Genomic DNA, 19,253 nt, shown 5'->3' with positions numbered 1-19,253 from the left:
GATAACTTGCATATCTGTATTATGCTGTATTTTGCAAATTATCTTTAATAAGCTTAGAGTATTTATACATTTTAATGAAAAGATAATTACATAAATGAGTAATAATGTATCTCTTTTTCCTTATGCCTCCTAAGAAAAGGATTTTAAAGTATTCCTTTCCTTTCCTCTCTCTACTCACTCCTCCCTCCAACATTCAATTCACACATTTTTGTTTTCAGTAGTATAACTTGAGAACCAGTCCAGTTTTGAAGTTATGAAAATGGTCAGAATTTCAGATTTAACCCTTCCCTTTTGTTTTCCTTAAGACGGTATTTGAATATCAGAGGAAAATTTCAAAGTTGTCATGGCAGACAGAGGTGGTAGAAGGGGAAACTCAGAGATGCACTTACTGTCCTGTTTACTGCCTGGGCTGTGCTGCGAAACTTCGGTTGGCATCTCCGCCGCTGGAGGCCACAGAGGGACACCTGGCCCCATCTGGTAATGAGAGGTTGAAGTCTGCGACTTCTCAAAAAGAAGTAAAATGTACCAGAGAATATCTAAAGGCAGCATGGGAAATAGAATAAAATCTATTACTGATTATTCCCTCACTGACTTCACCCTATTCAATAAAATGGTTACATGCTCGGAGCTAAAACAAATGTGTATTTTGTTAATCGTGTAGATAGTCACAGTTTTATGGATGATTTCATTGAGTTATGATCATTAAACAGAATAACCATAAATTTATGGACTTCTGAGAGACTGATTTCTGTAAACAAAATTGAGGTCATAGTGTTTTTCTTTCCAGACAAATGAATGAAACATCCTGCTTCATTAACTCCTTAGATTCCCTTGTCCTGTATCCTTGCAAATTTATTAAGAAAACATATATGACACAGTATAGTATTTTTTTAGAAATAATGTTCATTCATTCTTTGCTATATTAATTCAGTCTGAAGCAATCACCACAGCTGGCCACATGTGGGGCAAGACAAAACAAGTCAAAAACAGAAGATATCCTGATTCACTAGCTCTGGAATGGGACCTAAGGATCTGCATTTTCAAAAATCTCCCTGGATGTTTCTAACGTGCAGCCAGTTGACCACTGCATCTAGAGTATTCATGTTTTTTAACAACGACCCTGAGGTAGAAGGCCAAGGAAAGAAAAATGATGCTTTATTTACTGTGCTGATTCATTCTTGTTCACTCAGCTAAGACTTTCAGTGCAGGTTCTATGTACACTGTCACTTTGCTTGATGAAATTCTTAAGATATAAGACGATCAATAAAAATTAAATGAACTCTTCCTCTAGGGTTCTTACCCTCCTCATTATTATTGACAACGTATGTGGCAGAACAAACCAGCATGTAGGCAGTCCTAAACTAATACAAAACACTCTGTGTTCAGAAAAGAGTCTGCCCAAGCCTTTTAAAATACATTATAAACTGAAACATACACATTTTGCTGTTAGACAATAAGAAGTGTCAATTTATACAAAAACGAAAACATGAGAATATTGTATGCTACCCCCCCAGTTACAACTGTCTTATAAAAATGAACAAATCTCTCACAACTCCATGACTTATCACCAGCCATCCTTTCTGTGTTCACTTGCTTTGTCTAAGCTACTTCTTAGCCTTTAAAATCCACTGAAATGCCCCAATCCCTTATAACCCCTTACACGGAGTTAATCTGTCTCCCACAGTGCTCATTTATACATCTATCTTTTCCTTTATTGTTTAACCCTTGTTTAGTAGAAAAAATGTTTCTATATCTGTCTTCAGAGTTAAATGTGCACTCCCACAGAAAAGCTCACATTTTGTGACTACACACAAAGCATTTTATCACTGCTGAATAAATGCTATTCTCCACACAATGACAGTTAAAATGCACATTCTGGTGTTTTTGAAATAATTTAATGGAGCCATATGAGACTCATCACATTCCTTGGAAATTTCTTTAGTAGGTTTTTCTTTGCAAGGAGAGAAAAAATAGAATTAGAAAGCAAGATATTAGACAATATTGTCAAAAGTTGTAAGAAATCATCATAACCATACTACTTTTAATTTACAAGACATAGTAGTTTTATGTACTTTTTCATATAGATAAAGGTAAAAAACATACTTAAACCTTTCTCTCTCTTTTTTTTTATTTGACAGGTAGAGATATAGACAGTGAGAAAGAGAGACAGAGAGAAAGGTCTTCCTTCCGTTGGTTCACTCCCCAAATGGTCACTACGACCGGCGCTATACCGATCCGAAGCCAGGAGCCAGGTGCTTCCTCCTGGTCTCTCATGTGGGTGCCAGAGCCCAAGGACTTGGGCCATCCTCCACTGCCCTCCTGGGCAACAGCAGAGAGCTGGACCGGAAGAAGAGCAACCAGGACTAGAACCCGGCGCCCATATGGGATGCCGGCGCTGCAGGCAGAGGATCAACCAAGTGAGCCATGGCGCCGGCCCCCAAACCTTTCTCTTTTATTATGTCTGCTTATTTTTTGCAACAATAACTATTAGCAAAAACATGCCTAGTAAATAATTTCAAGATAATTATCCCAAGGTCTATGTTCTAAATCATTGATCAAAAATTGAGGGCGGCAGCAGCATTGTGGCATAGAGGGTAAAGTTGCTGCCTTGGACAACAACATCCCATATGGGAGGTGGTTTGAGTCCTGGCTGCTCCATTTCCAATTCAGCTCCCTGTTAATGGCCTGAGAAAAGCAGTGGAAGATGGCCTAAGTGCCTGGGCCCTGTCACCCATGTGGGAGACCCAGAAGAAGCTCCTGGCTTTTGGTTTTGGCTTGGTCCAGCATTGGCAGTTGCAGCCATTCAGGGAGTGAATCAGAGGCTAGAAGATCTCTCTCTGTCTCTCCATCTCCCCCTGTCATTCTAACTTTCAAATAAATAAATATATCTCTAAAAAATTGAGGGAGGATATATGTTAAAATGACAGAGGAAGGATTTTTAAAATTTTTCTCATATATAAAAACAAGAAAATTGTCAAAAATTGGCAGTATCAACTTTTTTCAGAACTCTAGAAACTGATCAAAGACTTTGAACAATCCAGAAAGCATTCAATCAAGAAAAGTGGCTGAATTTCGGCAAGAAATAAGAGCCTTGTGGCATTTTTATATGTTCTATTCTCATTCCTATTTCTAAAATTCTGGAGTAGCCTTGAAAACACGAGGCTGCCTCTTCCAGGCCAGCTCTCTGCTGTGGCCAGGGAGTGCAGTGGAGGATGGCCCAAGTGCTTGGGCCCTGCACCCCATGGGAGACCAGGATAAGCACCTGGCTCCTGCCATCGGATCAGCGCGGTGCGCTGGCCGCAGCGCGCGGGCCACCGCGGCCATTGGAGGGTGAACCAACGGCAAAGGAAGACCTTTCTGTCTGTCTTTGTCTCTCACTGTCCACTCTGCCTGTCAAAAAAAAAAAAAAGAAAGAAAGAAAGAAAAGAAAAGAAAACATGAGGCTGGAGCTCCTTCAAAGTTTCTTTCTCAGAAAATTGTCATTATTTGACCGGTCTGGTGGTTCTCTAGAAGATGTCGTAAGCAATAGGGTCTTTATTTGAGTTGGCTCAGAGCTCACCCAGTGTGAAAAGTCTTTTCCTTGAGGCATCTGTTGAAAACAATTTTGTTAATTGTTTCACTTCAAGAATGCCTGGGGTGGTAGATAACTGTTGGGGCAAATAATAAGCTAATCACAAAGTTTGAAAGGAAAAACTAGGGCCTGCAAGATCTGGAGTGCCTTTTAAAAGCATGCACATATTTCTGGGACTCTTTAGTCCACACACATATGCCTAGGGCTTCACACAAGCTCAGATTGGTGCACATAAGGAAAAATCTAAGAAAGCCCTAAGATATCATCTCCAGATGACCTACAGGTTTGTTCAAACAGAAAGTAAAGACAGAGAGTTGTCAACAGCCTGATCAAGTGTTGAAAGTGTGTCCTCAGCAGACTCATAGGATGGCAGATGTCCTAGACAGCACTCCGGCCTCAGAATCAGCCCTCAAGGCATTCAGATCTGGCTGAAGAGCCCATGAGAGTATAGCAGGCATGGAAAGCCAAGATATCATGGAAAAAAAAAAAAAAGACCTAAATGAATGATCTCTGTGAATGAGATCCCAGTGGAAAGAACGGGGCCTTCAAAGAAGGAGGTACCCTTCTCCGAAGGGAGGAGAGAACCTCCACTTTGACTATGACCCTATCGGAACAATATCAAAGTCAGCGAAATCTAAAGGCTTCCATAGCCCTGGCAACTCATGACTAGAGCCCAGGGAGATTACTGACGCCATGAACAGGAGTGTCAAATTGTTAAGTCAACAACAGGAGTCACTGTGTACTTACACCCCATGCGGGATCTGTCCCTAATGTGTCGTCTAAAGCCAAGTGATGCTAGGACTGGTACTGAAAGAGTATTTTTATACTTTGCGTTTCTGTGTGGGCGCAGACTGATGAGGTCTTTGCTAATTATATACTGAAGTGATCTTCTGTATATAAAGAGAATTGGAAATGAAAAAAAAAAAACAAAACAACCTGGTGTTAAAATGGAAATGGCATAGAAAATTAATTATTTTGAAAAAAAAAATTATGTAGGATCTCTGTCTTTAATGTGCTGTACATTGCTAATTAATGCTATAATTAGTAATCCAATGGTAGTTTTTTCACTTGATGTTGCTATATGGGCAAAATGTTGAAATCTTTACCTAGTATATACTAAACTGATCTTCTGTATACAAAGAGAATTGAAAATGAATCTTTACATGAATGGAAGGGGAGAGGGAGCGGGAGGGGGGAGGGTTGCGGGCGGGAGGGAAGTTATGGGAGGGGGGAAGCCATTGTAACCCATAAGCTATACTTTGGAAATTTATATTCATTAAATAAAAGTTTAATAAAAAAAAAAAAAAAAAGAAAGTGTGTCCTTATCCCTGAAGAAGTTCCTGGCTCCTGGCTTTGGCTTGACTCAACCCCAGCTGTTATAACCATCTGGGAAGTGAACTAGAGGATGGAAGACATACTCTCTCTCTCTCTCTCAATAAACATTTTGGGGTATGTGTAATATATAAGTAATATATAAAATATGTATGTGTAATACATGTGTAATATATTACATGTATATATGATACAGAATGTGTAATATAAAATATATCCCAAGAAAACTGAAAAATATTCCAAAACCATCTTGCACATGAATGTTTACAACAACATTAGTCATCATAGTAAAGTATCAACAACTTAATTCTCTTAAAAGTTGATGAATGGATAAACAAAAATGGATAGACAAATCTATATCCACTCAATGGAATACTATCCAACCATAAAAAGCCTCTGAAACATACTACAACATGAATTAACCTTCAAAACTTTATGCTAAGTCCCAGAAACCAAAGACAAAGTTGCATATTATATGATTCTATTTATTTGAAATATAGGTAAAACTATAAGGACAGAAAGTAGATTAGTGGTTGTCTGGTTTTGGAGAAACTGGAGAATATATTTGGATTTCCTTTCCAGGATGAATAAAATATTCTGGAACTAAATAGCAGTGAAAGTTGCAAGACCACATGAACATACCAAAAATATTAAACTGTACACTTAAAACAAGGAATTTTCTGGTATATTAATTGTATCTTATTTTTAAGATAAAATAAAACTTAAAGCATCCACAATCTTTTTCCAGCTTTGTTACAGACACTTAGTTTTCAATTAGAGTAGTTTTTGTTTGGTTGCTTTTATGTACAGATTTGCTATGCCTATACTCTTCCTTTTAGGAGATGCATGTGTCCTTATTTTAAATGTTGCTCACAAGAATCCCAGAGACATTCAGAAAGATATTTACAAAGTATTCAGTCAACATTAGAAAGGAAATGAAGGAAGGCTGAACTGATTGTCAGAGTTCTGCCTGTATCATACCCTTGGAATCCCACATGGGATGCTACTTAGGTTAAAGGTACAAGGGGGCTTCAAGGAGTTAATGAAAACACTTGTTAGCATTTATTTCTCTTTTGCATAAACTTTTTGAAGCCCCCTCATACAGCCATATTTTTTATTTTTCAGAAGAAAACAAGAAATATATTCCTTGTGTTTCTTGTGAAAATATAAATTATGGTAATTCACATGTGAGTTTTCTGATGAAACTACATAAGATAACACTTCTACCAGTAGTTAGGGAGACGGTGGAACTCCTTGAGGAAGCAGGCATTACTGTATCAATTACTGTAGGAAGAGGCAAGACCGGGCACAGAAAACCAACAGCATAAAGCAAACCTCAGACAGAAAAAAAAAAAAATCTCTCTTTCCGTATGACTTGATGCTGCTGTCTTGGTTTGGCATTTCATGAACATTAGGCAGGTTTGAAAAAAAATATACAACAGACAGCCACTACTGAGTACTGAGTCACTCAGTAGGTTTAGGAGCCATGCGAAACAGCACAGTCAAGTGATGGGGGGGTGGGGGGAGGCAGAGGAAACGGCCCTTTCAGAAATGAGGTTGAGACTCACATACACCAGAGAAGCAGAATTATTTATTGTACATTACTCCTCTGTTGAATCCCTTATTTAAGTACTCATTAACCATGAGTAAAGGTTTTACTAATCATCAATCCATGATCTTTAGGTATTCTAAAGGAAATTAGGGAAAGTATTTACGTGTACTTTGCAGGTTGAGAAAAGAGAAATTAGAATCCCCCAAAGAGTGTCATAGGCAGAAATTCTCCAATAAGGATAAAGATCACCTGGAGAGTTTCCCTGTCCAACGAGGAGATTCCCCCTCCATTACACAAACTGGAGATACAGATTATTATTTCATTAAAGGAGCCAATGGTACTCCCTACAGAAGCCATCAAAAGACAGAAATCAGAGTTTCAAGATACACAGTAATTGGTGCTGGCATGTGGCAAAGCTAGTTAAGCCATAACCTGCAACACTGACAGACCAAATGGCGGCCAGTTCGAGTCCCAGCTACTCCAGTTTCGATCCAGCTCCCTGCTAACGTGCCTGGGAAAGCAGTGCAAGACGGCCAAAGTCACTTATGTAAGGAGACCAAGAGCTGCTCCAGGATCTTGGCTTCTGTGTGGGCCAGACCCAACCATTGCAGCCATCTGGGGAGTGAACCAGACAGACAATTCTCTCTCTCTCTCTCTCTCTCTCTCTCTCTCTCTCTCTCTCTCTCTCTCTCCTCTGCCTTTCAAACAATTAAATGCTTAAAAAAAAAAAAAGGAATCTCTGAAAGTTAAAATTCCCCTTGGTAAATATACCTTCTAACTCTCTAGATTTCACTCTCCCCATCAGCACGCCATGTTTTTAAAAGGTGACATATTGGGGCAGGCATTGTAGCATGGGGGTTAAGCCGCTGCGTGCAATGCTGGTATCCCATATGGACGACAATTCAAGTCCCAGCTGCTCCACTTCCAATTGAGCTCCCTAATATACCTAAGAAAGCATACTTGGAGAATGGCAGGATGGCCTAAGTTCCTGGGCCCCTGCACCCACATAAGAGACCTGGATGAAACTCCCAGCTCCAGGCTGGCCAAGCCCTTGCTGTTGCAGCCATTTGGGGAGTAAACCAGCATATGAAAGAATTCCTTCCTTCCTTCCTTCCTTTCATTTTTTTTCTCTCTCTCTCTCAATAACTCTGCCTTTTAAATTAAAAAAAAAATTTTAAATGTGACATTCATGTCCTAGTAATGTTGTTGTTATTATTGAAATCAAGTCCATATATATTTCATCTCTCCCCAACTCCATCACAATGTAGGACACCATCCTGTTTCACTTTCTCCATAGCATTTATCAATATCTGAATCTACCTTTCCCATGGACTTGTCTACCACTTACCTTCTCCAGAATGTAAGTTTCTTAACACAAGACATTGCCTTTCTTCTTCATTTCTGTCTTGCTATATCTAGCACATAATAAATAATAAATAGTTACGGATTAAAAGAATGAATAAGTGCCTTTTCCCTGTATTTCTAGAATAACACTGACCTAAAAAAATGTGTCACCCTACAAATCAGCAAGATCTGTGCCATATAGAGTACCACGTTGCAACTAGGAGAGTGCTACATGGTGTAAATCATGTTGTCTGTTTCAACATCAGTATTGCCACCTTCGAGAAATGGATTTGAATGGATTTACAATGCTTTCACCTTTTTTTTCTAAAGGCAAACATCAGAGGCAACACATTGCAATACAGCATCATCTCCTTTAAGAAGCCTTCTCTGGGAGAGAGTTAGAGATGTTATCCACTTCTATCTGATGTGCAGACCCTGCCAGAGTAGCTGTTGCTATGAATGATCCAGAGGAACTGGTACCAGGTGAAGCTGGCAGAAGAGGCTGAGCAATACTACAAAATGGTGAAATCAATGAAGAAAGCAGCAGTTATGGATTGTGTAGTTGACAGTTGAAGAAAGAAACCTGCTATCTGTTGCATATAAAAATGTGCCCCCTTGGAGAATAACCAACAGTATTGAACAGAAAGAAGAAAACAAGGGAGGAGAAGAAAAACTAAAAATGATTTGGGAGTACAGGCAAACGATTGAGACTGAGCTAAAGTTAATTTGCTGTGCCATTCTGGATGTACTGGACAAACACCTCATCAGAGTAGCTAACACTGGTGAGCCTAAGGTTTTCTATTATAAAACGAAAGGGGATTACCACAGGTATCTGGCTGAATTTGCCCCAGGAAATGACAGGAAGAAGGCTACAGAGACCAGCCTAGCGGCTCAAAAAGGTGCTAATGATATTGCAATAACAGAACTTCTTCCAATGCATCCCATTCGTTTAGGTCTTGCTCTCAGTTTTTCCATATTCTACTATTAAGTCTTTAATTCCTGTGACCATGCCTACATATCCATCAATTGTGTGCTTAACCTCACAGATGCATTACCTAGAAGTCTAATGACTTACAAATGTAATTTCCATTCTATTGATGACCTCCCCATATCTGGCTCAGAGACAATACAATAATGCTGGAAAAGCCTCTAAGCAGTCCTGTTAGTGTCCTAAAGAATCTGAAAGCTGGATGTGAGGGCGATCTGGCTGCGACATCTGTCACCCCATTGATCGCCAGGGTTGATTCGGCTGATCTGGCTGGCTAGGCGGGTGTCCCCTTCCTCCCTCACCGCTCCATGTGCCTCCCTCCTGAAGCTGCGCACTCGGTCGAAGAGGACGACCTTACCCGCTAGAGGAGGACCGGTCCTTGGTCAAGGATATACGAGTAGCTGCGCTCCCCTGCTAGAACCTCCAAACAAGCTCTCAAGAATCTGAAAGCTGGACCAGTAAAATCCACAGAAATTCAATCTTGCCTTTAAGATATTTTGAAAACTGTCTTTACAAAAACAACAACAACAACAACAACAACAAAAAAAAAAAAAAACACAGGGCAGGAACCTAAATTCTGACACCAAATGTAAATGTCAGATTTGGTGGTTCTCTCACAATGGGGAATTTTCAAGGGGTAGGATGGGGAGGCGTGGGGTGGCCAGAGCTGCTTTATCTTGTTGGCTTTTATATCCGCTTTCTTTTTTCTAATTCATTAAATTAGATTTATACCATCGTTTAAAATTAATTGGATGTTAGTTTGAAGTGGTTAAAGATTGGGGGAGGGGCTGGTGAATGGCGTAGCGGATTAACACCCTAGCCTGAAGCGCCAGCATCCCATTTGGGCGCAGTTTCGAGACCCAGCTGCTCCACTTCCGATCCAGCTCTGCTGTGGCCTGGGAAAGCAGCAGAAGATGACCCAAGTGCTTGGGCCCCTGCACCCATGTGGGAGACCTGGAAGAAGCTCCTGGCTCCCGACTTCGGATCGGCTCAGCTCCAGCTGTTGCAGCCAATTGAGGAGTGAACCATCAGATGGAAGACCTCTCTCTTCTCCCTCTCACTGCCTCTCTTCTTTCTGTGTAACTCTGATTTTTCAAACAAATAAATAAATCTTTAACAACAACAACAACAAAAAAGATTGGGGGAGTTTGTTGCAATGGTTTTTCTGTAAAAGTGCTTGAAGCTGCTGAAGTGTTGATGACAAGCATGGTGCTGGTAACAGTTCAACGTCTGTGGTTGCTCATTCTTGCCTACTTTTACTCTCCCTCTGAAGCAGGATAGCATTGAAGGTGGCATGGAAAAGTCTGCAGGCAGGCTTAATTCTTTGTTTCTCCTTTCCTCTTCCCCTGCCATCCCCCTCCTTCACTCACTCAATGTCTTTTGTTCAGTATGTGTAAGTTGAATCTAATTTATACTACTGGATATCTGACTGGAGCCACAGATACAGAATCTGTATTGTTCTTACTGAAATATGGCATGGAATTAACATTAAACTGAAATAAAGTGAACCTAAATTTAAAATATCAAAAAAAAAGCCTTCTTGGATTCAAACTGAGAAGGTACATGGGCATACGTAGACTTTTCCTATCTTCAGTGTACTTTGTATAAGTCCCCATTTTGGCAACTGGTATACAATCTTATCATTAGTCATTTGCTCTTCCTCTTTGCCTCACACTTTATCTTTTTTTTTCTACACATCTAATATCTGACACATGGCAAGAAGTAAATATTGGAATAAATGTATTCAAGTTGGAATAATATTTTTAAATATACTATTTTTCTTTGATTTTAACACTCCTTGTTTTGACAGAGGTCCTAGGAGGACTAGAATTATCACAGCAGGAATTTGGATTTTAAAATGGAGTTCAATTTTTATCATATACAATAGGATTTTTTAAAATTTTGTTTAAGGTATACAAATTTCATGTAAACAGAATTAGGAACATAGTGGTAATTCCCACCCTACCCTCCCTCCCACCCATGCTTCCACCCTTCCTCCTCCTGCCTCTCACATTGGATGTTTTTAAAACTCAGAATGTGTTATAAGAGAAAGCTTTTGCCATCTATGAAAAAGAATAAGCCTAGCCTCCTAGGCCAGGAGATTCTGAAAAGAATAAAGAGGAAAGGGTGAGCAATGTGTTCAAATTCCATGTGGTCTATTCTAGCAAAGATACAGAGGGTTATGCTGGAGCATTTAAATAACTGGAGAAATCAAGGACAGCAGGCCACTTTTCTTGGTACAGCTAGGAGAAGTCTTCAAACCTGCATAAGAAGCGCCAAATTCCATGGCATACATAGAGGAATGAGGTCTACGTATTTTGCCTGAAATAAAAACCTGGTCCCCCATGGCTCTTGAAGGACCTACCGTGGGTTCAGAAGTTTCCATCAGCCCCAGTTAAGGCGACCCAAAGCTGTTGAGAGGGCAGTGGGAGTTGAAACAAAGATGCTTCAGTGACAAAGGCAAAAGGTTGAGAACCATGAGCTGGTAGCTGGTATCCAAGTGTTACCCCAAAGACCAGATGGTAATGATGGAAATGAGGCAGACTCCCAAGGAGGAGGAGTTCTGCCTTCTCTATGAAGATGGTAATCTATGGGCTTTCTGCATACAACTCTGAGGCTCCCTCTCCCAGAACCCCAAGTTCATGTGAGTCTCTCCCCAGTCTCCATTAAAACTGAGATACTTTATTGGAGAGGATCTGGAAGAGAACAAATAAATACAAAAGTTAAATATTTGCCTAAAAGAGACTAGAGTTATCTAAAGAAATTAAATCAAGAGAAATATTGAGAAAATACCAATTGGCAAATTCAAGTTTTTCCTCATTTACCCAAAGGTTGGACTTCTTAAGTGGAATTGTTCAATGCATGAACAAATTGTAGTATTGTAATGACATAAATTTCCTGATCTTGATCATGATTTTAACTTTTTAAGATATTGATATATTTTAATCGGTATTTATTTGAGAGGCAGAGAGAGAAAAATACAGAAAGGTAGCATGTGTTTTCATTGGCTATTTCATTCTCCAAATATTAGCAATGGCCAGGAAGCCAAATTTTGAAACTGGGAATTAAAACCAGGTCTCCTGTGCAGATAGCAGAAACCCAACTACTTGAGTCATCAATCCTGCCTCCAGGGTCCACATTAGCAGCAAGTTGGAATCAGGAATGCCAATATGAGATGTGGGCATCCTAACCAACTAACCTAACCATCCTAACCACTAAGCCAAATGCCTATCTGATATTTCTAAATCATGACAGTGTGTAACTCGTCTTAGTTTACGAAGAATAAATGGACCATGAACCAGGGGTCCTGAGTCACATTCTTGAATCATTAGAACAAGCTATACATCCCTTGTACCTTAGCAGACTTAGTGTCTACTTTTTCTTTTCTATAAAATGAGCTAAAATGAGGAGGTATGATAAGTGTATCTCTAATAAAGCAGTCAGCACCAACATCAGATTCTGATGAGCACTGAAGTTATTTACAAACCATCTGCAGGGTGGATGGCTGCTCATTTGTATTTTAATAGAGCAAGATCCTTTGTGATTCATAAACAATCCAAACTGCAAATCTCAACTTTACTAATATGCTACCTAATGGAATTAATTACATGGTTATATAACTTAAGATATCAATAGCATTTGATCTCAATAATAACCAGAAGTCCAAGGACCATGGGAAAAATATCAATCTTGGAGAGAGCAGTGTGGAATTCTATTTAATGATATGAGATCATCTACAGGCTACACAGATGACATCAGTGAAATATCTCAATCCATCTCCTAGGAAGATGTCTCCTATATATTGAATAATTTGTGACCAAAAACCTTAATATCACTTCATGTTAATAGACAAATTTCTCTCAGTAAAGAAAATACTGATCACTACCAACATAATATCTGAATGAATTTAAGGAGGAAGAAGCAAGGACAGCTAGAGAGAAATCAAGAGAACAAGAATATATAAACTCCTTCTAGAAGGAGTCTGCCACATATTAAAATAAAAATTCACAGAAAACTGTGAAATGAAAATTCAGAGGCAAAAAAAAAAATCTGTAAGGAAATATGAAACGAGAATGTACACCTTCTACAATCACACCACTAACCATCTGCTTTGTTTCAGAAGATGCCCTTTAGGACTTTGTGCCTCCAAAATCAAATGAACACCAGCATGGAAAATGGAAAAGATTGTGGCAGCTCAGGAAACAGGAGGGCACCCAGTCGGCATCATCTGTTGTCAAAGAAGTCGTTTGAAAAGTAATCAGACATGAAGCCAAACGGATGGAAAAGCTAAAATATTATTGATTTAATTTGATTGCAATTTATTGTGCATTATTGAGGAGACAAGAGTATTGGTCTTACAATATTTTATATTTGTAGCATCAACCTAGTGTGGAAGATTAAAACAACTGTGTGTGTGTATGTGTTTGTGTGTGTGTGTGTTCGAGAAAGAGAGAGACACAGAGAGAAGATGCAAGGAGCAGGCAGGGACTGTGTGAGTAAGCAGAAACCTTGGTAAATGAATCCTCCAGACAAATGTAAAATGAGTCTCCCCAAGTCTTTCTCTTGGTTAATTCCAACAAGAAGAAATTACAACAGCTCTCTCCAAGAAACACAAGAAACAAATAACATATTTCTGAGCATCTCTTCTTAACATTTATATGTTTCTTTTGAGGAATTCAAGATATAATTAGCAATGCCTGGAAACTTACATAATTAGCAAAAGATCTTGCACTTTTGTTTTTAGTGTCTTTTAAGCCAGGCATTTTTTTCCCCTTAAAATAAGTATTATTCTTTTATATTCCTGTTACAAAAATAATCCATGTGTCTTAGTCTGCTCAGGCTGCTATAGCAAAATTATAGACTGGCTGGATTAAACAATAGAAATGTCTCTTCTTAAATGCTGTAGATTGGGAAGTCTAAGATCAGAGTTTCAGCAGGGTTAGGTTCTGGTGAGGGTTGCTTGCCTAGATGGCAGATGGCTACCTTCTCACTGTGTCCTCACATGGCAACTGGAGGGAGACCAAGACCTCTTAGGAGGATAATAATTTTATTGGTTCAGGACCCCTGCCATTAACAACCCCACTTAACTTTAATTATATCCTTAGATAACCATTCCAAAGATACTTGCACTGGGTATTAGGAATCCTACATGTACATTTAAGAAGGGGAAGCACAAACTTTTAGTCCATAACACCAAGTTCACGGTAGAAAATTTAGAAAGACCAGGGCCAGCACTGTGGTGCAGCAAGTAAAGCTGCCGCCTGCGATGTCGGCATCCCATATAGGTGCCAGTTTGAGTCCCAGATACTCCACTTCTGATCCAGCCCTCTGCTATGGCCTGGGAAAGCAGTGGAAGATGGCCCAATACCTTGGGCTCCTGCACCCATGTGGGAGACCCAGAAGAAACTCCTGGCTCCTGGCTTCAGATTGGCGCAGCTCCGGCTATTGTGGCCAACTGGGGAGTGAACCAGAGGATGGAAGACCTCTCTCTAGCTCACTCGCTTGCTCTCTCACTCTCTTGTGCTCTCTCGCACGTGCGCTCTCTGTAACTCTGCCTTTCAAATAAATAAATAAATAAATCTCAAAAAAAAAAAAAAAAGGAAGGTACCAACAAACAAAGAGGCAGAAAAAGATTAAACAAAACTTCAGCACCCAGTAATGACTATTGATTTCCTGGTATATTTACATTCCGATTTCTTTTTAATCTAAATAGATGTAAAAATATTTTAGTAGTATTATTTTGAAAGTAATATTTCCCAAAATGTTTATTTTATTTAATAATATAAAGAAATTTTGACAAATGAAATAATTGAGACAATGTCCTATCAAATAGGAGCTAATGGAATGAATCCAACAGCCTTTGTACATACTTGAGCACATCATGCCTTTCCAAGATGGAATCCTGAAGTTTCTTAGGAAATTCACCAATTTCTGAAATTCTCTTCCCTGTTAACTGTCAATCTGCTCAAGGGCTACGACCCTCCTTGGTTGCTTTCACAGCCACTCATTTTGCCCCGGGGTGGGGGGAAGGGAGCAAAACTTCTATTCCACAGACCTCCACAACTCTAATCTTTGACAAAAGCTAAAGAAGTAATTTAATGAAAAAAAGGGTAACCATCATCAGCACCAACCAGAGAAACAGAACCATTAATAAATACTTCTTTTCTTCTTACCTACCCCTTCCCAGCCTCCCCCAAAATCTGCCCCTGTCTTTCTCGTGAGCAATTGCAGGAGCTGGGTAAGAATCCAGAAACCCAGAGGCAGGCAGCACAGAGTGCCCACATGCAGCCTAGAACCTCATGAACATGAGTAGAAGCCCTGTGAAGGTGGAATGAAACCAACACCTATTCTTGCTGCCTCTTGCTGGTGATCCGAGATTTTGTAAACACCAGAGTCCATCACGTATCCAAACACACACACCACTGGCCCCAGGAGTCAGAGACACTGAAGAAAAACTGAGAGGAAAGGGAGTACAATTGCAAGGCTAGACATTTCTTCCTTCCAAGAAGGTGAATCAACAGGTCAGCACCAAAAGGTGAGCGTAGGCACCCCAGAATATAGAAAAAGTGATCGTTTTCTTTCCACTTTGCATTAGAGTCCATGCCTCGCATGTGGAAAGTCCCTCCTTAAAAGACTTCCATTTGGAGTTGGTGCTGTGGCATAGCCAGTGAGGCTCCTGCCTGAAGTGCTGGCATCCCATAGGGTCACCGTTTCAAGTCCTGGTTGCCCCACTTCCAATCCAGCTCTCCGCTATGGCCTAGGAGGGCAGTAGAAGATGGCCCAAGTCCTTGAACCCCTGCGCCCACATGGGAGACCTGGAAGAAGCTCCTGGCTCCTGGCTCCGGATCAGCCGTTTGGGGAATGATCCAGTGGATGGAAGACCTCTCTCTCTGCCTCTGCCTCTCTGTAACTCTGCCTTCCAAATAAATAAATAAATCTTTAAAAAAAAAAAGACTTCCATTTGAGTAACTCAAACTTAAGATATTCCTGCTTTTGATTAACAGAATCAACTGCGTAAGGACTTGAATTACATCAACAGAATACTTTCCACAGCTGCACCTAGATTTGCCTTTGATACAATAACTACAAGATGGTGGGTAGCATGTTCACATTTATACAAAAATTGACTCAAAATGGATCACAGAACGAAAAGTGAAGTAAAAAAGAGTAAAATTTTTAGAAAACATAGGGGAAAGGAAGAGTTAGAAGGAATTGTGCCTGGGTGTGCTTCTCCTGCTGCTGAGTGTGCCAGGGCTAGCCTGGAAGCTCAGGAGTGTGGCCCAGAGCCTTGCCCTACGTCCATGCTGCCATAGGCTTTGAAGCCTAGGTTTGTACTGGCAAGATTAGCCAGGAACTGGAAATATAATGATAAACAAAACAGTTGTTTCCTGCTTTGCAGAACTTAAAAGTTTGGTGAGGAGGATGAAACCAAACCAGCAAGGAAGGAAGCCTGTTTGCAATGTAGTGTTTTCAGGAAGGCCTCAGTTTCCTGCCTTCAGCCTTTGTGATTTGGAATCTGCTGCTTTCATGTTTTCATACCTACCCATGAACAGTCCAACATGTTGCTCCTGCTTTCCCTTCTAGCAGAGACACTGGGACAGTAGCTCCAGAAAAATGCTTGTTAGGAGCCATGCTGAATATGGCTGCAGTTTTACAAAGCAGTCCTTGCTGCACATGCAGCCCACTGCGCTCACGTTTGGTATGGGCTCATACCTATGTGTGGATCGTCCTTCCCACCAAATGCAGCCCAGAGTTTATGGCAATGCAGTTCTTTTGAATCAGATTACTGTTGGTTATCTGCTGTGCAGTAAGAGCATTTAGCATGCTGACTTGCTCATCAGTTTTGTACAGTGGTGATTTGGGAACTGCTGTAGTTCGCAAACTCAATGGGAACCTTAAGGACAAAGGTTATGTGCTTCACATGATCACTACTGTAGTAGAATGGCCTATGTCATTTTCCTTCTTTGGTTTTTGTCCCTGACTTACATTTGCGATTTTCAGAAAATTTCTTTACAGGTAGAAGGCAATTTACATGGATTAACCCCTCTATTACACTGCTCCTTGCCCTATTTATAGTGAACAAACACCATTACTTTCCAGAGATTTTAAATGAAAGGATAAAAGTATTTTTGTGATTATGATTCTCAGGGACTGGGGAAAGTTTCACAAAAGTTATATATTCCATTCTGAAATTTCTAAATAGTTAATCAAAGCCAACAGTAATGTGGATGAATACTAATAACCAGGAGACATGAAACAAGCCATTCAATGAGATATTTTAAAGGATATAACGAAGAGGGTTATTTTAAAATGTTTATGCCTATTCTTTTTATTCTAGAAAATAAAAAGACTACATAAACAGGAAGTGGGCATTTGGTGCACTAGTTACAATACCACATGGGATGTGCACATTTGCTTTTAGAGTGGCCAGTTTCAAGTCTCCACTCTGCTTCCAATTCCAGCTTCCTGGTAGCTGGAGATGGCTCAAGTGCTTGAGTCCCTATCACTCACGTGGAAGACCCAGAAGGAGTGCGTTCCAAATTTCTGGCCCAGTCTGGGCTATGGTGGCCATCTGGGGAGTAAATTAGCAGATCTGTGTGTGTACACATCCCCATGTGTGTTTGTGTTTGTGAGCATGCCAGTTTTTTAAATAAATAACAATTTTTTTAAAAAATAGGAGAAAATGTTTTGACCTAGAATTAAGCAGAGATGCAATCCCTTAAAAGAAAATTAGGTAAATTTAATTTCCTCAAAATTAAAAATGTTTATGATGCAAAAACACTCTAGTAAGAGGATGCAAATTCCAAGTACAGACAGGGAGAAGATATTTGCTTATCATATTTTTCTAAAGAATTATTTTAATTTTTTGAAAGGCAGAGTTACAGAGAGAGAGAGGGAGAGACAGAGAGAGACAGAGAGAGAGAGAGAGAGAGAATGAGATCTTCCATCCACTGCTTCACTCCTCAAACAGCCATAATAGCTGAATCTAGGCCAGGCCAAAGCCAGGAGCCAGGAGCTTCATCCAGGTTTCCCACGTGGATTCAGGGGCCCAAGGAATTGGGCCATCCTCCACTGTTTCCCCAAGAGTATTAGCAGGGAGCTGAATTGCAAGTATGGTAACTGGGACTTGAACTAGCACCCATCTTGGATGCCAACATTGCAGGCGGTGGCTGCCACAATGCCAGCCCCTGTTTCTCACATATTTGAAAAAGGACTTGTATCCAGAATACATCAATAATTCTAAAAACTCAGCAATATAAAATAAACAAATAAATTAAGAAATTGCCAAAGAGACTGAACACTTTATCAAGGAGAATATAAAGATAAATAACTGAAAAAAAAAGTTCATCATCATTAGTCATCACAGTAATGCAAATGAAAACCAAAATGAGAGACTACAGCATATATATAAATATTGGAATGGCTAAATTCTAAAATTTGCATTCACAAAACCAAGTGCTGACAATGACAAAAAGACAGAACAACTGAAACTGTCATACAATACTGGTGATGATGCAAAATGGTGGAACCACATTAAAATCAGTTTGAAAATTCTTATAAAGTAAAACATACACTTATGATGCACCACTCCCACTCTTGAGTATTTACCCTAGACTCATGGAAACTTACTGCATTGGTTTGCTAGAGCTCTCATAACAAAGTACAACAGATGGGATAGTTTAAACAGAATTTCACTATCTCACAATCTTGGAGGCTAGAAAGCTGATATCCAGGTGTCAGCTCTAGGCCACTCTCCACAGTTTGTGAGTGACCACTTTCTCCCTGTGTCTTTACACAGTCTTCCCTCTGTACCTATATTTTTTGGATTCATGTAACCGTTCTATATCCTGATATTGAGAGTGGTTTACACAAATCTGTATAGATACTACAATTCATAGAATAAGAAAAATGTCAAATTTATGGTATAGTAGCTTTAAAATTAAGATAAAACTGTCAAACATGTTCAAAAGAACTTAAACTCTCTTGGACCAAAGTTCTAACTTTACCCTAAAGAAACTATGACATACGCCACAAAATTACTTTAAGTTCACATTATGTAATTACTACAGATCAAAACCTATGAGAATTAGATTGACTCAACCTCTGACAGATGCTACCTTGCTGCATTCTAACCTTCCAAAGTTTTAATAAAAATTAATATCACAATTATATGCCCAAGGTGCAAACTGCACATCCAAATATCCCTAGACATGCCCCTACGTGATATTCAGTAAGGAAGAAGGATATATTGATCATGGTGTCTCCCCTGCCAGGTAAGTATGGAAGAAGGATATATTGCAAAGGAAATAAATAAAAGTCTGCTTTAAAGAGACCGTTTCAGGTTCTTTTCACCACAACTTCTGCTCTTATACTCTAGGTCACACGACAACAACATTTCTATTTCTTGATGTAAATACTGCGTAGGATCCTACTTCCTAGGTATCTACTCCCTCTGGAGATGAAAC

General features: G+C 39.7%; 2 pseudogenes; both read left to right on the top strand.

Annotated features, from left to right (window-relative positions):
* The first annotated feature begins 8,258 nt into the window (after positions 1-8,258).
* Positions 8,259-8,934, top strand: LOC133772369 (14-3-3 protein epsilon-like; annotated as a pseudogene).
* Positions 8,935-16,246: 7,312 nt separating this feature from the next.
* LOC133772368 (DNA damage-regulated autophagy modulator protein 2-like) lies at positions 16,247-16,900 on the top strand (annotated as a pseudogene).
* The last annotated feature ends 2,353 nt before the right edge of the window (positions 16,901-19,253 follow it).

This window comes from Lepus europaeus, chromosome 13 (assembly GCF_033115175.1).
Source record: "Lepus europaeus isolate LE1 chromosome 13, mLepTim1.pri, whole genome shotgun sequence".
Taxonomy (NCBI): domain Eukaryota; kingdom Metazoa; phylum Chordata; class Mammalia; order Lagomorpha; family Leporidae; genus Lepus; species Lepus europaeus.
This window is presented reverse-complemented; position numbering and strand designations above follow the sequence as displayed.